General features: G+C 36.2%; 1 long non-coding RNA gene across 1 annotated transcript in view; it reads left to right on the plus strand.

Annotated features, from left to right (window-relative positions):
* The first annotated feature begins 2184 nt into the window (after nt 1-2184).
* The window catches only part of LOC125778861 (uncharacterized), a 63985-nt gene continuing 50336 nt past the window's right edge, over nt 2185-15833 (plus strand). The window contains exons 1-2 of the long non-coding RNA XR_007422994.1: nt 2185-2652; nt 8208-8348. This is a non-coding gene — a long non-coding RNA (uncharacterized LOC125778861). The remainder of the gene's footprint in view (nt 2653-8207; nt 8349-15833) is intronic.

The following is a 15833-nucleotide window of genomic DNA, read 5'->3' on the forward strand; positions in this document are numbered from 1 at the left end:
ACTTTCAATCCGATTTCGCTCACAGCCAGCGCTGCGAATCAACCCCTTCACTTACGTTGTGTCAGCTGTGCAACAACAAAACGCAATGCGTCAGTGCGTCGTCTGATAAATGTCAATCGTGTTGACATTTTCCTTGATTGTCGGCAATTCTTTCGCAAATACAAAGTGAATGAATATGACACACATACACGTACACGCACACACAGCGAACACCAGCAAAGGTGTAACTCAACACATTGGGTTAACGCCTAAATGTATGCATACAAGTCAAGCACTTTTGACAAAATAAGATATGTTCTGTTTTTCTTGCGATTTCTTAATATCCACGTTCAATTTTTGAAGCAAGTAGCTTTCGTTAATGCCACTGAGAGCACATAAATACCGCAGAGCAAGTTGAGGAAGTGTACATGTAGCCATTTAAAATTTAGAGTGTGTACTAATCTCACTTATGCCTGCACGTGCGGAAACAGATGTGTGTCCCTCCTACATGTGAGTGTATATTTTATGAAATGAGTGGAACCTACTGCGACAAAGGTGAAGTAATGGTATATTTATACCCCGAAGTGGGTGTATCAAGCTTGGCACGAAGTTTGTAACACCCACAAGCAAGACATGTTCGTCGGTTTGTACATATATGCTAGAACTATTCCCTCAGTTTTTGAAATACCAAACTGAAATGGTCTTTTCCCGCCAAGAAGCTGCTCATTTGTCGGAACCGACGATATAGGAGCACTACAACAATCTCCGAATATTTTCTTTGGATCAGACCACTATAGCATACAGCTCTTATACAAACTGACAGATCAAATTCAGGTTTTTGCATGGACTTTTTTTAATTTTCTAGATATGTCTGGAAATTTAGCACAGATTATTGTCCCAGGCAACTTTACAATATCCGAACAGTTTGTTTGGATAGAACCACTATAGCATACAGCTGCCATACAGATTGACTGATCAAAATCAAGTCCTTGTGCGGCAAAATCTTTCATTTGCCAAAAGTTTACGAATTTTATTTCTGAATTTTCCTAATAGTAAAATCTAAAGTCTAAACATCTAATGCCATCATGTGAGCTACCTACCCTGCGAATAAATTGCTCCAAAATTAAATGTCTCGTTTTTCCGCTTTTATACATATAAAACTAATCATTAAAATTGTTTATATGTATTGTATGTACATAAATATTTTCGAGTATTTTTTCAGACTCAATAAAGTTGAGTTCATTTTTAAATTTTGATTTAATTATAAACTTAATTTTTTATATCACCACTCGACTCGATTTGTTTAACCAGCGCAACACTGTTTTGTAGCGAGACAAACAAATTAATTGCAAAACCAATTAAATTTGCTGTGCAAAATAAAACACGAAAACATACACGTGTCAATATTGTACTTTCACAAATTAGTGAATTGCACATTTAACACTAAACATGGGCGGCGGCAAATAAAAAGTCACCCGTCACACATAAAGCAACAAACGCGCGAGTGCGGGCAAATGAAATGTTAAATAAAAAAACGATTTTTATTTGCACGCAAATCAATTTTAAATCAACCAGCGGTAAATAAACGAGCGTTCTAATACATACATACACTCATATATGTATATATACACAGCATATAAATGTATGTGCGTGTCGCCTTTGGCTTTGTTAGCGCTTATGTCACGGCTTTGATTCACTTCACAATTTCAATTGCATTTGCAGCGAATTCCGAGCGTATTTACAGCGTCACGGTGCTTAGCTGCTACTTCTACGCTGCATTAGAGCGCATTGAGCGTCGCATTCAGCTCGAGTGCTGTTGTTCTTGTTGTTGTGTGCCGCTATTTATTTGTTTTTCTCTGTTATTACCGTTAGTCAACACAGCTTTTGCAGGCAGCGCTAACATCAATTTATTGACTTTGCGTAAACATTTACATTTATCACTCATACGCCCCGGCGCGCCGCACACGCCGTGCCGCACACACAAAGGCAGCAAGGCAACGACTCAGCACGAGCATTCGTACGGCACGCCGGCACGTTTTCAACGGCGGCTTGTCTATTCGCGCAAAATAACTAGTCAATCGCTGTGCGACAGACAGACGGGCGCACAACCAATCAGTCTGACATGCGGACGGACGGACAGACGGTGTGTCAATCTGTTGGGCGGTGTATATAAAATTATTGCATCAGTCATTCAGTTTGCCAGCGCATAAAAAAATATTAAAAAATGGAACAAAACTGGCAATGATAAAGAGGAAATTTCCATTGAGCGTAGCGCTAGCGTGTGAAAATTAAATAAAAACATCGCATTTTTCCAATTTGCCGTTTTTCCGATTTATTTGATTTTCCAAATGATTTGTTAGTAGCCAACTTCTGTCACCCTCAGTCCCGCCCAGGGCCGTTTGCTGCAAATTTGGTAGAGTTAGTGAACGCTTATTGCTGTTTGCTTTTATAATGTAAAGGCAGCTCTATCTCTTAATACGTTAACCCCCACAATCAGTGCATTCGAGTGCCTTGATCTTAAATCAGGCTTTCGCTACCTGGCATAAGTCATAAGTTGTGACGTGAATATGGCAGCGTGAGAGAAGCAGAAAAAATGCAAACGCTGTAATTTAATTTTATTTATCTCTTTTATACAAATCAATAACCGTTTAGACTTATTCAAAGCTAATTCAGGTAAGTTTAACCGCGTTTTAACGTCGTTTAGTTTTGCGAAAGGAAAGTTAACCAAATTGTTACCGAAATTGATTCACCAATTAAATTATTCGCTATAAAACTCGTTTGAAATTATTTGTCTTCCTTATTGACGGGATATTTTGTTAAAATTGCTTGACCTTTATGAGATATTGATTTAACAGTTTCTTGGCTGAAAAACATTTTTTTCCAAATTACTACATAGGCTTAAAAACTTTGACCTAAAAATAAAAAAAGTTTTATTTTAATGAAAATTCATCTGCATATATTAAAATAATCTTCACCTAAATTAACATATATGTTCTTGTCGTCCTCCAATATTTCTAACATTCAATTTTCGAACCATTAATGAATCAACAGTGTTAAGCTACAGCCTATTTTAAGAGAAATATTCTCACACGACGACATTTTTGAATCTGGGATGAAGAAAAATGTCGAGTGTAGCCCCGTGTAGTGGATGTATATTATGGGTGAAGGACTACTTATTAGCGTAATTCCTTCAATTCATCGGTAGTACGCGTTCTCTTGGTGCAACTCGACAACTGATTTTTCTTTGTCTTTACTGCCTCTCGTGACAGTCCCGAATTTAGTGCAGAGCTAGAATCAATCGGATAGTAATAACTTGCGAACAATTTGATGAAGTACGGATATCATGAAACTTTGACAATTTTCTGACATAACGCTAGAGATTTTTTTGTTTGTGATGTGATTTCTCTTTCAATCCAAATATTTTCTAACCCATGCAGTCTCTCTGTATTCTCATTTCGATTTCTAAAAAAGTATTTTTTGTATAAAGATACGGCTCAGTTCCAATGTGATAATTGCCATTGCTTTTATTTAGTCGCTGTTTACTACTTTTTACACTGACAACTCAATTTTCATTATCATACATTTATTAATTAAAAAAGTGGGGCAATTCAGGCATTCACGCAATCGAACCATATGCTGTTTCTACCCACTTTAGTATAAAAACTACCGTTTTACATACCAACTTTTATGATTATGCATTATTCTTGAAATTTCTGCATAAAGCGAAAATTTTGGAAACTTAAAATATGACATTCCATACATTTGAGTTAAATGCAAGTAAGTACTAGCCTTGCGAACATTGGCCGTTGCTAATTCTAACTACAGTGTATATGATTTCTTTAAATAAGCTTATTTTCACACTTTAAAGTTGACACTGTACTTTTTATTTTCTTTCTTATATTAGGTAATTGATCTATTATTTCCACTTAATAGTTGTGAGTTCTGAGAGTATATAAAGTGATGTATTTACTGTTAAATTATTTAACAAAAATTAACTTCATGGAAATATTTGTTGGTACCTCTGCTTTAGTTCTCATACTTTTTGTTACAACGACAAATTATTAAGTTTTAACCTTGGCCACCAAAAACATTTTTATGGAAAGGAACTCGGAACCTAAAAGCAAAATCTTCTAAAGATGTCAAGTTAGAGGTTAAAAGAAGTCAAACTACAAGTCAAGCGAGTTTAAGCTGTAGATCAAAAGAGGTCAAAATAAATTGAAATTTCTGATAAAATTGTAATCAGTAGCTAAAATGAAAATATCGGTTCACTATATAACAAAATGACTCGTGGTTCTGGTTGACTTTATACTGGACTTTTTACAAAGTAATTTGGTTTTTGGTGCAATTGTAACACGATTTTTTATTATATAAAATATTTTACAAAATTATATATTTTTTCCGTTTTTATCCAAAAGTTGCAATAAAATATTTAATCCTTCCAAAAAATTAGTCCAAATGGTTTTTGACGTCCTGATTTGAGGTGAAGGTAGTAATAGTAATCATCACAATGTGCCAAATCTGGAGAGTATTGTAGATGTGGTAACATCCTATTCCAGCTCAAAAGCTATTGGCGAGTCATTAAACTTGTATGAGGTCTCGCAGTATCCTGGTGGAACACAGCATCTTTTCCATTGATTAATACTGACCTCCTCTGTTTGAGTGCATCATTCAATTTGTCCATATATGTATGTATATAACAGTAAAAGTTAAGTTAAGTTAAAGCGAAAAAATTTATTAAGATCAGCTGCTGTCATTAAGCGAGAATATTTGTGAATCACCCAAAACTCTCCACACAGTGACCAACGAGTTTTTTGATTTAATCGAAGATTTTCAGTAAACTTAAACTTTTTTTAAATGCCGGTAAATTTTTTCGCGACCAGTGGTCATTGTACAAACATTATCTTCTAATAGAAAAGTGATTTTTTAGGTTTCATCTATGGCGAAGACTGCAGCAATTAACTACCTTTTGTTTAAGCGCCAACAGAGTTCGCGTGTAATTTAATTCATTAAAAATAAAATTCACTAATTCTTTAACTTTGTCGATTTTTTTTTAAATTATTACAAATTTCAATTTTTAAATTCTTATGGCTTCATGTGATGGAGAAAGTTTTAGAGAATATTCGTGCCATATTTCAAACAAATCGGTTGACTTGGACTTGGAATATTGTGGTTGTGAAAAAAGTAGTTTTGTGAAAAATGCGCTTAAAGTTAAAACTAAACCCACAAAGTTCAACCTAGTGTCGGTCGACACGGCTATAATTTTGAAAATAAGTTGATGACTTCAGAAATTTTTTTAAGGAAATATTTAATATTCAAAATATCGAATTATGAAAAACGATATTTAATTTTTTTTGAATTTAAAGTTTCTAGACTAGAATGCCAGCTTAATAAATATAAATTTCTGAGTTCATTTAAAATAAATTGAATGCAAGGATTGCTCATGATAATCAAAGAAGGACCCAATATAAGGTACATGTTATTCGCATATTTATGTATGCCTCAAATATAGAAAAAAAATACTTTTGAATAATTTAATATAAAAAAGTATATTTTAAGCTAAATTTGATTGAAATATTTTTGCTGGCTTAAACAAATCGCACGTGCTATTATGGCATTAAAATCTAATACACTTTCAATTAATTTTTAATTGAGATAATGCAATTAATGTAGATAAAGTAATCAAATAGTTGCTCGTGTGTGGCAGTTATTGCAATATAATAAAATCCGTTAATTATCGCAAAAAACGTTAGCTATTTATAGGCATTTCCGATTATGGGTGGCTGCGAGTGTAAGCGGTGGAATGTACCTATATGAATATGGTTTGAGAGTCAAAATATTTACATGCAGCACTTATTGTAATTTGCCTGTGTGCCACAGAAGCAATACAAATTAATTAATCGCCAATTAAAATTAATACTTTAAAGTATTACTGTTTCGTGCGTTTTAATTAGAAGCGATGTTGATTTTTATGTTGATGTGATTTTAAACCATTTCCATCTTTCTAGCATAATATGCAATATATGCTAAGAAGCCCCAATATATGAAAGTGGGCAAAAAGAGCTTACTGCAATAGTATTCTTGTAGTGTACAACAGCGCGCCAGTCGTTCCTCTTTTTCGCTGTTTGGCGCCATTTGGAGATTCCAACTGTAGCCCCTGACGGATACTGCGTCAAATATTCTCATATTTAGAGTTTTGTCGTCCATTCGAGCGACATGACCTAGTCAGCGTAGACTTTGTCTTCTAATTCGTTGAACTATATCAATATATCAATTATATATATTTATGTATAACATATAAAGTTCCATCAAATGCGATATTCGCCGTGGCCAACGCGAAATGGACTATAAATCTTCCGCAGATCCTTTCTCTTGAAAACGTGCGTACCAATGATATCAATGTCATCGGCGTACGCCAGCAGCTGTACACTTTTATAGAAGATTGTACCTTCTTTATGCAGAACTGCAACTCTAATCATTTTCTCCAGGAGTAGGTATGAAGAAATCGAACTATAGGGAGTCGCCTTGTCTGAAACTTCATTTGGTATCAAACGGTGCGGAGAAATTCTTCCCAATCCCGACGAAACATCTGGTATTGCTTAACGTCAGTAGACACAGCTGTATTTGTTTTGCGCGGATAACAATTCATACATAGCGGTACAAAGGCAGCTTCTTTTCGTGCGGTCAAAAGCAGCTTCGAAATCAATGAAGAGGTGGTGCGTGTCAAATCTCTTTTTACGCGTATTTTCCAAGATTTCCAAGACAAGCCTGAAGCCAGACTGATAAGGTCGAATCAGTTTGTTGACGGTGGGCTTTAATCTTGCACACAATACGCTCGATAGAACCTTATACGCGATGTTGAGGGGGTTTATACCACAGTAGTTGCTGTAGATTGTGGTCTGATGCTGATGCATGCTCCTTATTAGTCTTCGCCGCGGTATTTAAATAGCTCGGCCGGCAATCCATCAGTCCCCGCCGATTTGTTGTTCTTCAGACGGATAATTGCTATTCGAATTTTTTCATGGTCGCGCAATGGAAAGTCTGCTCTATCGTCATCGATTGGGGAATTGGGTTTGTCATCTCCTGGTGTTATGCTTTTATTCCCATTCAAGGTGGCTGAAGCAGTGTTCCCTTTGTAATTGCGGTATAATTACATTGAATTTAGAGTGAATAAAAATATGAGTATTTTTTGGTTAAATATATATATTCATATATAGACAGATGGACAAGGTTAAATCAACTCAGCTCGTCGTGCTCATTATTTATATTTATATTTTAAAGGGTCTTCTACGTTTCATTCTACAAATGTCTAATATTAAGGAACATGCGGCTTCAAAATGGTCGGAATGAAAAGAACACGAGTACAACTAAACTATATTAGGGATTAATTTAAATTTACCCTTCATAAAAGCGTATGGAATTTCGCATCTGCAATCAAATTCAATGTTTTGCTTTCAGAACTAAGCCCTTCAAAAATATCCTTTACATTCGAAAATACCATCAGCCGGTGCCAATGTCACATAATTCAGCATTTAAAAAATAAAATTTCTCTTTGCCATAACAATTATTTTAATATTTTATGCGTGATCATGAAGTCAAAGCTGGCAGCATATTAAATGCTCATTACTTAAAAAGCGTGTGAGCACTCACTCACCCCTTTCATGGTCAACCGCGTGGCGATAAGGGTTGGAACACGCACACGAGTGCGCCATTTGATATGCGAAGCACGTGCTGCCGCCACTAATCAAAAGCTCATTAGGCGTGTGGAAATAAATATTAACACAAAAAAAAAACAAACCACTGCAAATAGGCAAAATGTGTTGTAGTGAAAAAACAAAGCGAAAAATAATAAGAATTAGCAAGACTGAAAAAAAAAAATAATTCCTTAAAAGTTACACTGAAAGCACTTGTTGATCAGCAGTTAGTATAGAGTGCAGAGCATACACTCTGTGAAGCCATTTCTAGAAAGCGTGAAACCCTAAACCAGCAAAATTAAATTCGAAGCCGAATTGTAACTTCAAAATGCGAATTATAATTGCGTATATGTAATATGATGAGCGAATTACTCTACAGCACACATACTCATAAACACATTCCCTTTTTAACTTCATTAAAATTGTATTTTTGTGACATTAAAAAGTTTATAATAAACCATTATATTAAAACGAAGCCAAAATCGATTGTGTTCAACGAGGTTACAGGTGAAAGCTAAGCTACTTTTCTCTTTGCAGCTTACCAGCATATATGTATGTGAGAGCATATGAAAAATTACCAAAATTTTAAATGTGGAGTTCAAAAGTCACTCAATATGTGAACAATTTTGTGAAAGAGATTTACAAAGGTGAAAGTTTACTGGGCGAAGGTAAACACAAGTGAGTATAGAGGGTATTACTTAAATATTATAGATGCTTTATGGAGTTGTTTCCTTTTAAATTTATTTTAAAACAAATAAGAAAGAGCTAAATGCGGATGTTACCGAATTTTTTATACTTTCGTAACTTAAAAGGATCAAAACCAGAGAAATATTTGCGGGTGTTGGCAAAAATTTACATTAAAAGAGTGAAGTATATCCCTGATTTCATCGACTTCAGCCAAGAGGATACGCTATTATTAGAAAAAGATTATTTGTTAACTTAATTAAGATTTCCTACATATTGACCGATAGGTGCGGTATAAATTGAGATGAACCCGCATTTCGATTCTGATCATTTTATACACTATATAACTCTATATATATTTCGATCTGTTTAGGGGACACAAGCAACTGTTAGGTGAACAAAACTATTATACTCTAAAGCACATTTAAAAATAAATCTGCAAAATTTGACTTCAGATTTTTTGATTGAAAATACGGGATTTTGTTAATATTAGGTCAAGAAATAGAGAAATAATAAATATTTTAAATTAAAAAAGACAGCATCTTTGGGACATAAGAAGTTGGGTAGGTTTCTGCCAAATTTCGTGGATGAAAAAAAAACACAAAAAATGAGTTATGTCAATTTTTCCCACAAATTTTGAGGTTATGTGCAAAAAGTCTGCACACAAAAGTTATAGCTCTTATCTTTACCTAAATCTCTGTCATACAACTTTTTTCTTTAAAACTCGTAGTTTCCCAAAAATTAAGAACCCTTAAAAACTGAGCAACGTCCCCCCTCTAAAAGTATTCACATGCGAACAGCAACATTTCGTTCACAATATATTAGACAAAACGAAAACGGCAAAGTATTTTTTGATACTCTTGCATTAAAGTATTAAATTCGGAAAGTGTTGTGTTTATGTCACATTCCGCGCTCAACGCTGCAGGACAGCAGCGCAACATGTATTCACCAATGTGTTGGGTTAGCTGCATGCATGGTCCTTTTAGAGTCTCAAACTGTGATACCCAGTTCGTAACTCAGCAGCGCAAGCGCACTATTTCGCTTTAGCTACGCTAGATGGGCGCTGATTGTTGTTGTTCTCATTGCTTTTACTTTTCATTTGGCTTATTTGCTGCACTCACGTCTCGCTCGTTATTCATATTTATTGCACCTTGTTGGCAGCACCGCGGCACCCACATGAAGACTATAAAAAGAGGAAAAAACGACATGCTAACGCCCATACAATATTTGTTGCAAAATATAAGAAAGAAGAGGTGTAGTATGTGCGTGTAAGCAACCTACGAATTAGGCAAGTGGGTTTGTGGTTAAAGTAGTCGCAGCTTGGATGTCTGAGTAAAAGCCTGACGAAATAATTGTTTAATGAAAACGGGTCGGTGTACCTATTGATACAAATAACAGGAAAACGCAGGACGGATGTAAATTTCGGACGACTATATATTACGTCATCAACAGAATTTGATCTTCATGAAATATAGAATATATACACGATACAATATACTATGCCTATTTCTATACCCAAAATTTTTGTATATAAATGACGGACATTCTACCACTTTAAATTTATCTCAGTGCTGTAACACTTTATTTTTGTTTTCTAGAATTATTATAATTGATTTTAAGTCCTAAATTTTAAAAATGCCAGAAAAAAATACTTTTGTCATTCTAACCACTCACAATTTAAAACTCCCTGATACGAACTCAAGTTGATAACTTTGTTGATGTTTTTATATGTAATTTTTTGGCAAGAACTCGATTCTGCTAGCAGAGAAATGGCGAATCGAAGATAGCTATTATTTGAATGCAAACGTGACATGGGTATTATCTATACTTGAGGGGTTACATGGGTTTGCTCGGGTAAAAAACTGTTATTTTTCAAAACTGTTTCTCACATAAGAAATTAAATATTTTATAAGAATTTTTATTGTCACAAACATACACTATCAGCAAAGAGGTTCTGAAATTTTGGGAAAAAAACTTTAAACTCGGCCAATGCGACGCCATTTCGGATAACCCTCGGCATAAAGTTGACAAAAAAAATTAAAATTTCGCGAAATTTTTTTTGTCAAATAGTTGTTATCGTAAAATATCCTTCGACCAGATTTTTAAGTATTGTATCTCAAAGATCTGTGTAAAACTTCATGAAGTAGTTCTCGAGAAACTTGTGAACCGACTTCAAAAACACAGTTTCGAGAAAAACGCGTTTAAGACATCGCTCTTAGCCTATCTAGCCTCGAGCGCAAATGCTGTATAGGGATTAGCTTTACAATTTAGGACAGTATTTATGAATTGCTCTAAAATTTAACAAGACAATAAAAAATTCGATTTTTTTTAAACCCGTAAACCCACTTAACCCTTTAACATTACTCCATTTCGAAAGTGAACTTTAAAATATCAGGTCAACAGGTCCAGTAATTTCAATTGCAAAAACGGTACCATAACTTAGCAGGGTTTGAAAATTTTGAATTTTTTATTATTGAAATTGAATGCTTTACAAAGTGGAAACTTACGATTTTTTTCTGAGCTTTACGTGTAAAAGCTATATACGGCTGAAGGTGGAGGGCCTTCCAGTTACAATTAAGAGCTGATACTTGCAGAGATTTTCTTTGAGGTCTAAGATCTAAGAATATATTTTTCAGTGTAACAAGCGAAAGAGAACCTTTTTTTACCCACCTTAATATATGTCTATTTTTAGCAAGGTGAGTGTCGGTTAAGAGACTGTTAAGACTGATAGAAAGAGGTATAGCCTAATTATTGGATTCCGGCGCTTTTGCTCCTTAGGATTTCGCGCTTTGGCTTTCTCCCAAACGAACACATGAGCGCTCAGGAGAACCACTTTTGAATGAAATATTTGTTGTTTTATTCGTTTATACATTTAATTTTCACTTTGCTTTACAACTATAAACACTGTACTCGCTGATATAGTGGCACCAATATTTTCCATCTGCGATAACGTAAATGTCTACTTCAGCGCATCAGTGGCACTTTGCGGCGTGTAATGTCTACCGCAAATATATGCACATACACATACTCATATACATATAGACGTACACCATTGTGGAGATGCTCTACAGGAAAATTCAACAGCTCGAAACGTAAGACACCAAAGACGTCATTCTCAGCGGCAGAAAATATTTTCCTAAAAACACGACAAGAGAAGCCACTAGCTCTCAGGTACATGCTAGACATGCTAGAGTATTTTAGGCATCCGAAGCTGTTGTGAAATAGACGAAATTTTTCTGCTGCCGAACGAGTTGCTCGTCTGGCTACCTCGGAATTTCCTTGCAGGGCATTGTATGTGATTGTTGCAGCAAAACAGCGTCGCGCCTTTCTGTGCTCTGAGGATGTGCAACGCACTGCGACGAGCCGACATGTCGCGGCTTTTAATGCATTTTTGTGTCATTTTCCGCAACGAAAAACAAACAAATGTAAAATGCCGCACAAATAAACAAACACGAAAGACGCGTTATCCAACAAGAAGTCAAATTTACACAGACGAAGGTAGACCCCACACGCACACACACACACATACACACCCACATACGAATGTGAGTACCGCCACACGAACGATTGAGTACACAACACGAGGTTGTTTGTTTCATTTCCGCGCGTGTCACATTTCATTTGCGCCAACAACAAAAAGGCTGACTAAAGAAAGCAAACAGTGCGTCCAAAGTTGTACACATACACAGGGCATACATACATATGCGCAGCATAAAATGCACTTATGGATGTGGTAGTATAGAGTTCATTTACTTGTGCCACTTCTGCCTTTGCACGAATTAACATAATCCGTCCGTCTTTAGCGTCTCAGTCGCTGCGTTCGCTTGCACGCCTACATGTATGCAACAGTTTTCTCCACTTCAAGTAATTGTCTTTAAAACCTTGAGTAGTTTGAGGCTTTCTCCATTGTAATCAAAACTGCTTGTTTATTTTGTTTAATGGATTTGGGTATATATTAATCTTAATTGTACTGCAGGGATGCAATTGCATTACAGTGATTATAGATGTAATACAAATCAAGTATTGGCAAAAGCTGAAATATGTAGGAAATGTCGAAAACTTTATTGGATTTTCAAGTAAAAATTGCAAAGATTTGGACAAATGATAATTAAAAACAATGTTCATTGTATTAAAATAGAGTTTCAAACCAATTAATTTAGAAATTTCAATGTTGATTTTCCGTCTTGGATGTAAGTCAAAATTTGGTTGGTTGATTTGTTGAAAATGATAATGTATGAATTTATTATTTAGCAGCTTAGTGAAATTGTTAAAATATCCCCTTTCACGCCAATTGATTAATGTCTCTTAAATCCGATCACTTTGGGAGCCGTACAAGATATACCGTCTCAATCTGTTAAACGATAGGCATTCCTAAAGGAAATATTCTAGAGCCTTATCAACCTTCTGACCTGCTCTGAAATCAGCTGAATAGGTTATGGTTGGTTATTACGCCAAATTCATTTACATAGCTTAGAACCCAAGTCCGTTGTGGTATTTGATTTATTCTATATGCTTAATATAACTACAACTTAAGACCCTAACAAATCGACAAAGTGCTTTGAGCCAAACAGAAATTTGTTGAGACGGCTAATGTCAGTTTCGGCTAAGTCTTCTGGTTCATCGAAGGTAAGACCGAGATCTTTCAGCCTCAGTGTGGTAAAGGCCGGACAATGGAGGAGAAAATGATGAGATGTTTCCTCCATACAACTTTGACAGTAAGCATCTGACAAGATTTTTAGCCTTACCGCATGAATGCACACACTCCTACGACTATAGCAAATTGCACTCTGCTCAGAGCAAATAGTTCCGTCCATCTCCTGTGTTCTACTCTAAGTCAAAGGGATGTTGCAGTATACGCCATGTCCGTTGGTTCAGTGATAGAAGAAAAGACGCCAATTGAGATCCAACTCAGTCGCATTTCGATGTGAGGGGAGCAAGGGTGATCCCTCTGGCTAGTCCATCGGACTTGCAATTGTCAGCGATCTGAGAATGAAATGAATGGATTTAATTTGCTGCATTTCATAACAATACCTTTACCACCATCTCAATAGTAGACACTTCTGCCTGTAAAACGCTACACTGAAGGAGATCTTCTTTCTTTCTCCTCTGTCTACTGCAACTTTCTATCCCCGCCTCGACCCATCCGTGAAAAAGCTCGCTGCACCTCTTCTCTAGCGATTTCTCTCCATCCACATATCCGTGGAATTCATGACCCTACAATGTTAATAAATTTCCTTTTGCCCAAAAGCTGAAGCCTTTTGGTCTGTTCGAAGCACTGTCCCTGACCCAAAATTTACTAGGCTACATTCCCTTCCACCGAATTCATATTCAGTGTTACTCAGTTCCTCCTTGCCCAAAATTTGAAACTTTTAAGTATATTCCAAGCACTGGCCTTGACCCAAAATTTACTATGCTGCATTACACATTGAACCTATGAAAGGAAAACTAAAATAGTTCCAGTTACTCTACTCTTCGCTCCCAACAATATTTGTATACCCTTAACAGGGGATATTAAGTTTGCCACAAAGTTTGTATGATCCAGAAGAAAACTCCGGAGGCGCTATAAAATATTCATATACAAATTATTAGCGTGACATGCCAAGGACGTCTATCTGTATATACACGAACTTGTCCCTCAGTTCTTCATTATAAGGACGATATCATCTGTGAACAAATTTTCTAATCGGATCACTATTTCATATAGCTCCTATACAAACTGAGCGAAGCAAATCAAGTTAAAGATCCTTTTATACACGTTTGTGCTGCCTGTGAAGGGGTTTATAGCTTCGGTCCAGCCGAAACTCTAATTTTTTCTTGTTTTATTTATTTTCGGACACTTTTCCTTACATTTTATTCTCAACAATATTTTTTTTTGTTTAAAAACTCTTCGAAATTTTCCCTTACCGCATTCGATAGTTTAAAATTAAGAAAATATTAACTTTCCAATGGCAAAACACAGCTGTTGCAACATTTGGGTACTTTAAGCTTTGCTGCAGCAACAACGTCTAACTTTATCGTCCAGCGTTCGTACGCTTTTTTATGCTTCAATTTACTTATCGTTTATAGTGATTATGCACAAAACGATGACCAAGATGGAGAAAAGTTAAAATCACAACAGCCAAACTATAAGTAAATACACTTTAATTCACTTAACAGCTGTGAGCGAATGTCCTTGTTGCCTGACTACTTGACAGACAAGCTGATTGAATCGCTTGGGAAAGTGAAAGGCAGTGAATGGAAAAAAATTAGACCCACATATACATACATATGTACATAGCATATAACTATACGCAGATGAGTCGGTATTCACAGTTAAAAGCAGGCGTATAAGTAAACGGCTCCTAACTATGTGAGCGATTGCAGGCACATTTGACTCGCAGACAGCGAACGACTGCCGAGTGTCTTTTAACTATGTGCGGCATCGCATTTTTCAACTATTTTTCTCTCTTTTCTTTAGCAATTTCGTCAACAATATTCCACAAACTGCACTTTATTGCGCTGATTTTTGGTTTGTAGATGCTGTCGCTTGCCTTTTGGGCACATTTTTCATTTGCACCGCTTTGAATAATGCCCTCACTCCGTTGAGATTTACAAATGTAGAAATGTGGGTAGTACAAGTAAATGTTCTATATACACCGGAAAGCTTAAACATACAAGTATATTTAAAATAGTTGGCGTGCTTTTTGTTGTAGTGGGTCATTATTATCGCCATCCGCTCTAAGTTGCCGCCAAAAGTCGAATTAAATGATTTTCCCCAACATTGAGTAACGCTGACAGCGCCTGACAGCGTCCAAAGCCGGTAGCTTATTCAACAGGCCATGACCGTATTTACTTACCTCGAAGTAGTGGCGTTGACGGTGGCGCTGCTCGCCGTGTGTGCGACTGTGTGTGAGTTGATCTGTCGGTTGGCTTTGATAATCTAACTTCGCTATGCTGCGCTTTAGTGAATAAATGCAAATGAAGCAGTGGATGGCGTAAATGAAGGCATGACAGTTGTCGCTTTTAAATAGACCACGTCGATGTCTGAGAGCAGTCTCGTGCACACTTCTAGCATTCCGCTACACAGACTCGTGGGAATGTGCTGCTATACAACTAAATATGTACATCATTAGTCAGCATTGACACGCCCGTCACTCGACTTGGCAGCCATCGAGCAGCACAAACGCTTCCATATACATACATATATTGTACATGTGATATGGAAGTGTCTACAAATGTACATGCATAGCGGGAAAGCGTATCGAAATTGTTTCCTCTCATTTGACTTCCTTTCAGCTCTTCACTGAGCACTTTCACTTGGGTTGGCCACTTGTGTGCCTTGCTGACTTGCTGCCATGCAGATTAAATCGTTTTAGTTCAGTTAACACATTCCGACGCGCTGTGTGGAGCCATTCTCGTAACGTTATTCGCTTAGAAATTTGCTGCTTCGACTTTTGCATTTTACTTTAGTAACCTCTATCCCTATTCAAATAATTGACG

Source organism: Bactrocera dorsalis, chromosome 1, assembly GCF_023373825.1.
Source record: "Bactrocera dorsalis isolate Fly_Bdor chromosome 1, ASM2337382v1, whole genome shotgun sequence".
Taxonomy (NCBI): domain Eukaryota; kingdom Metazoa; phylum Arthropoda; class Insecta; order Diptera; family Tephritidae; genus Bactrocera; species Bactrocera dorsalis.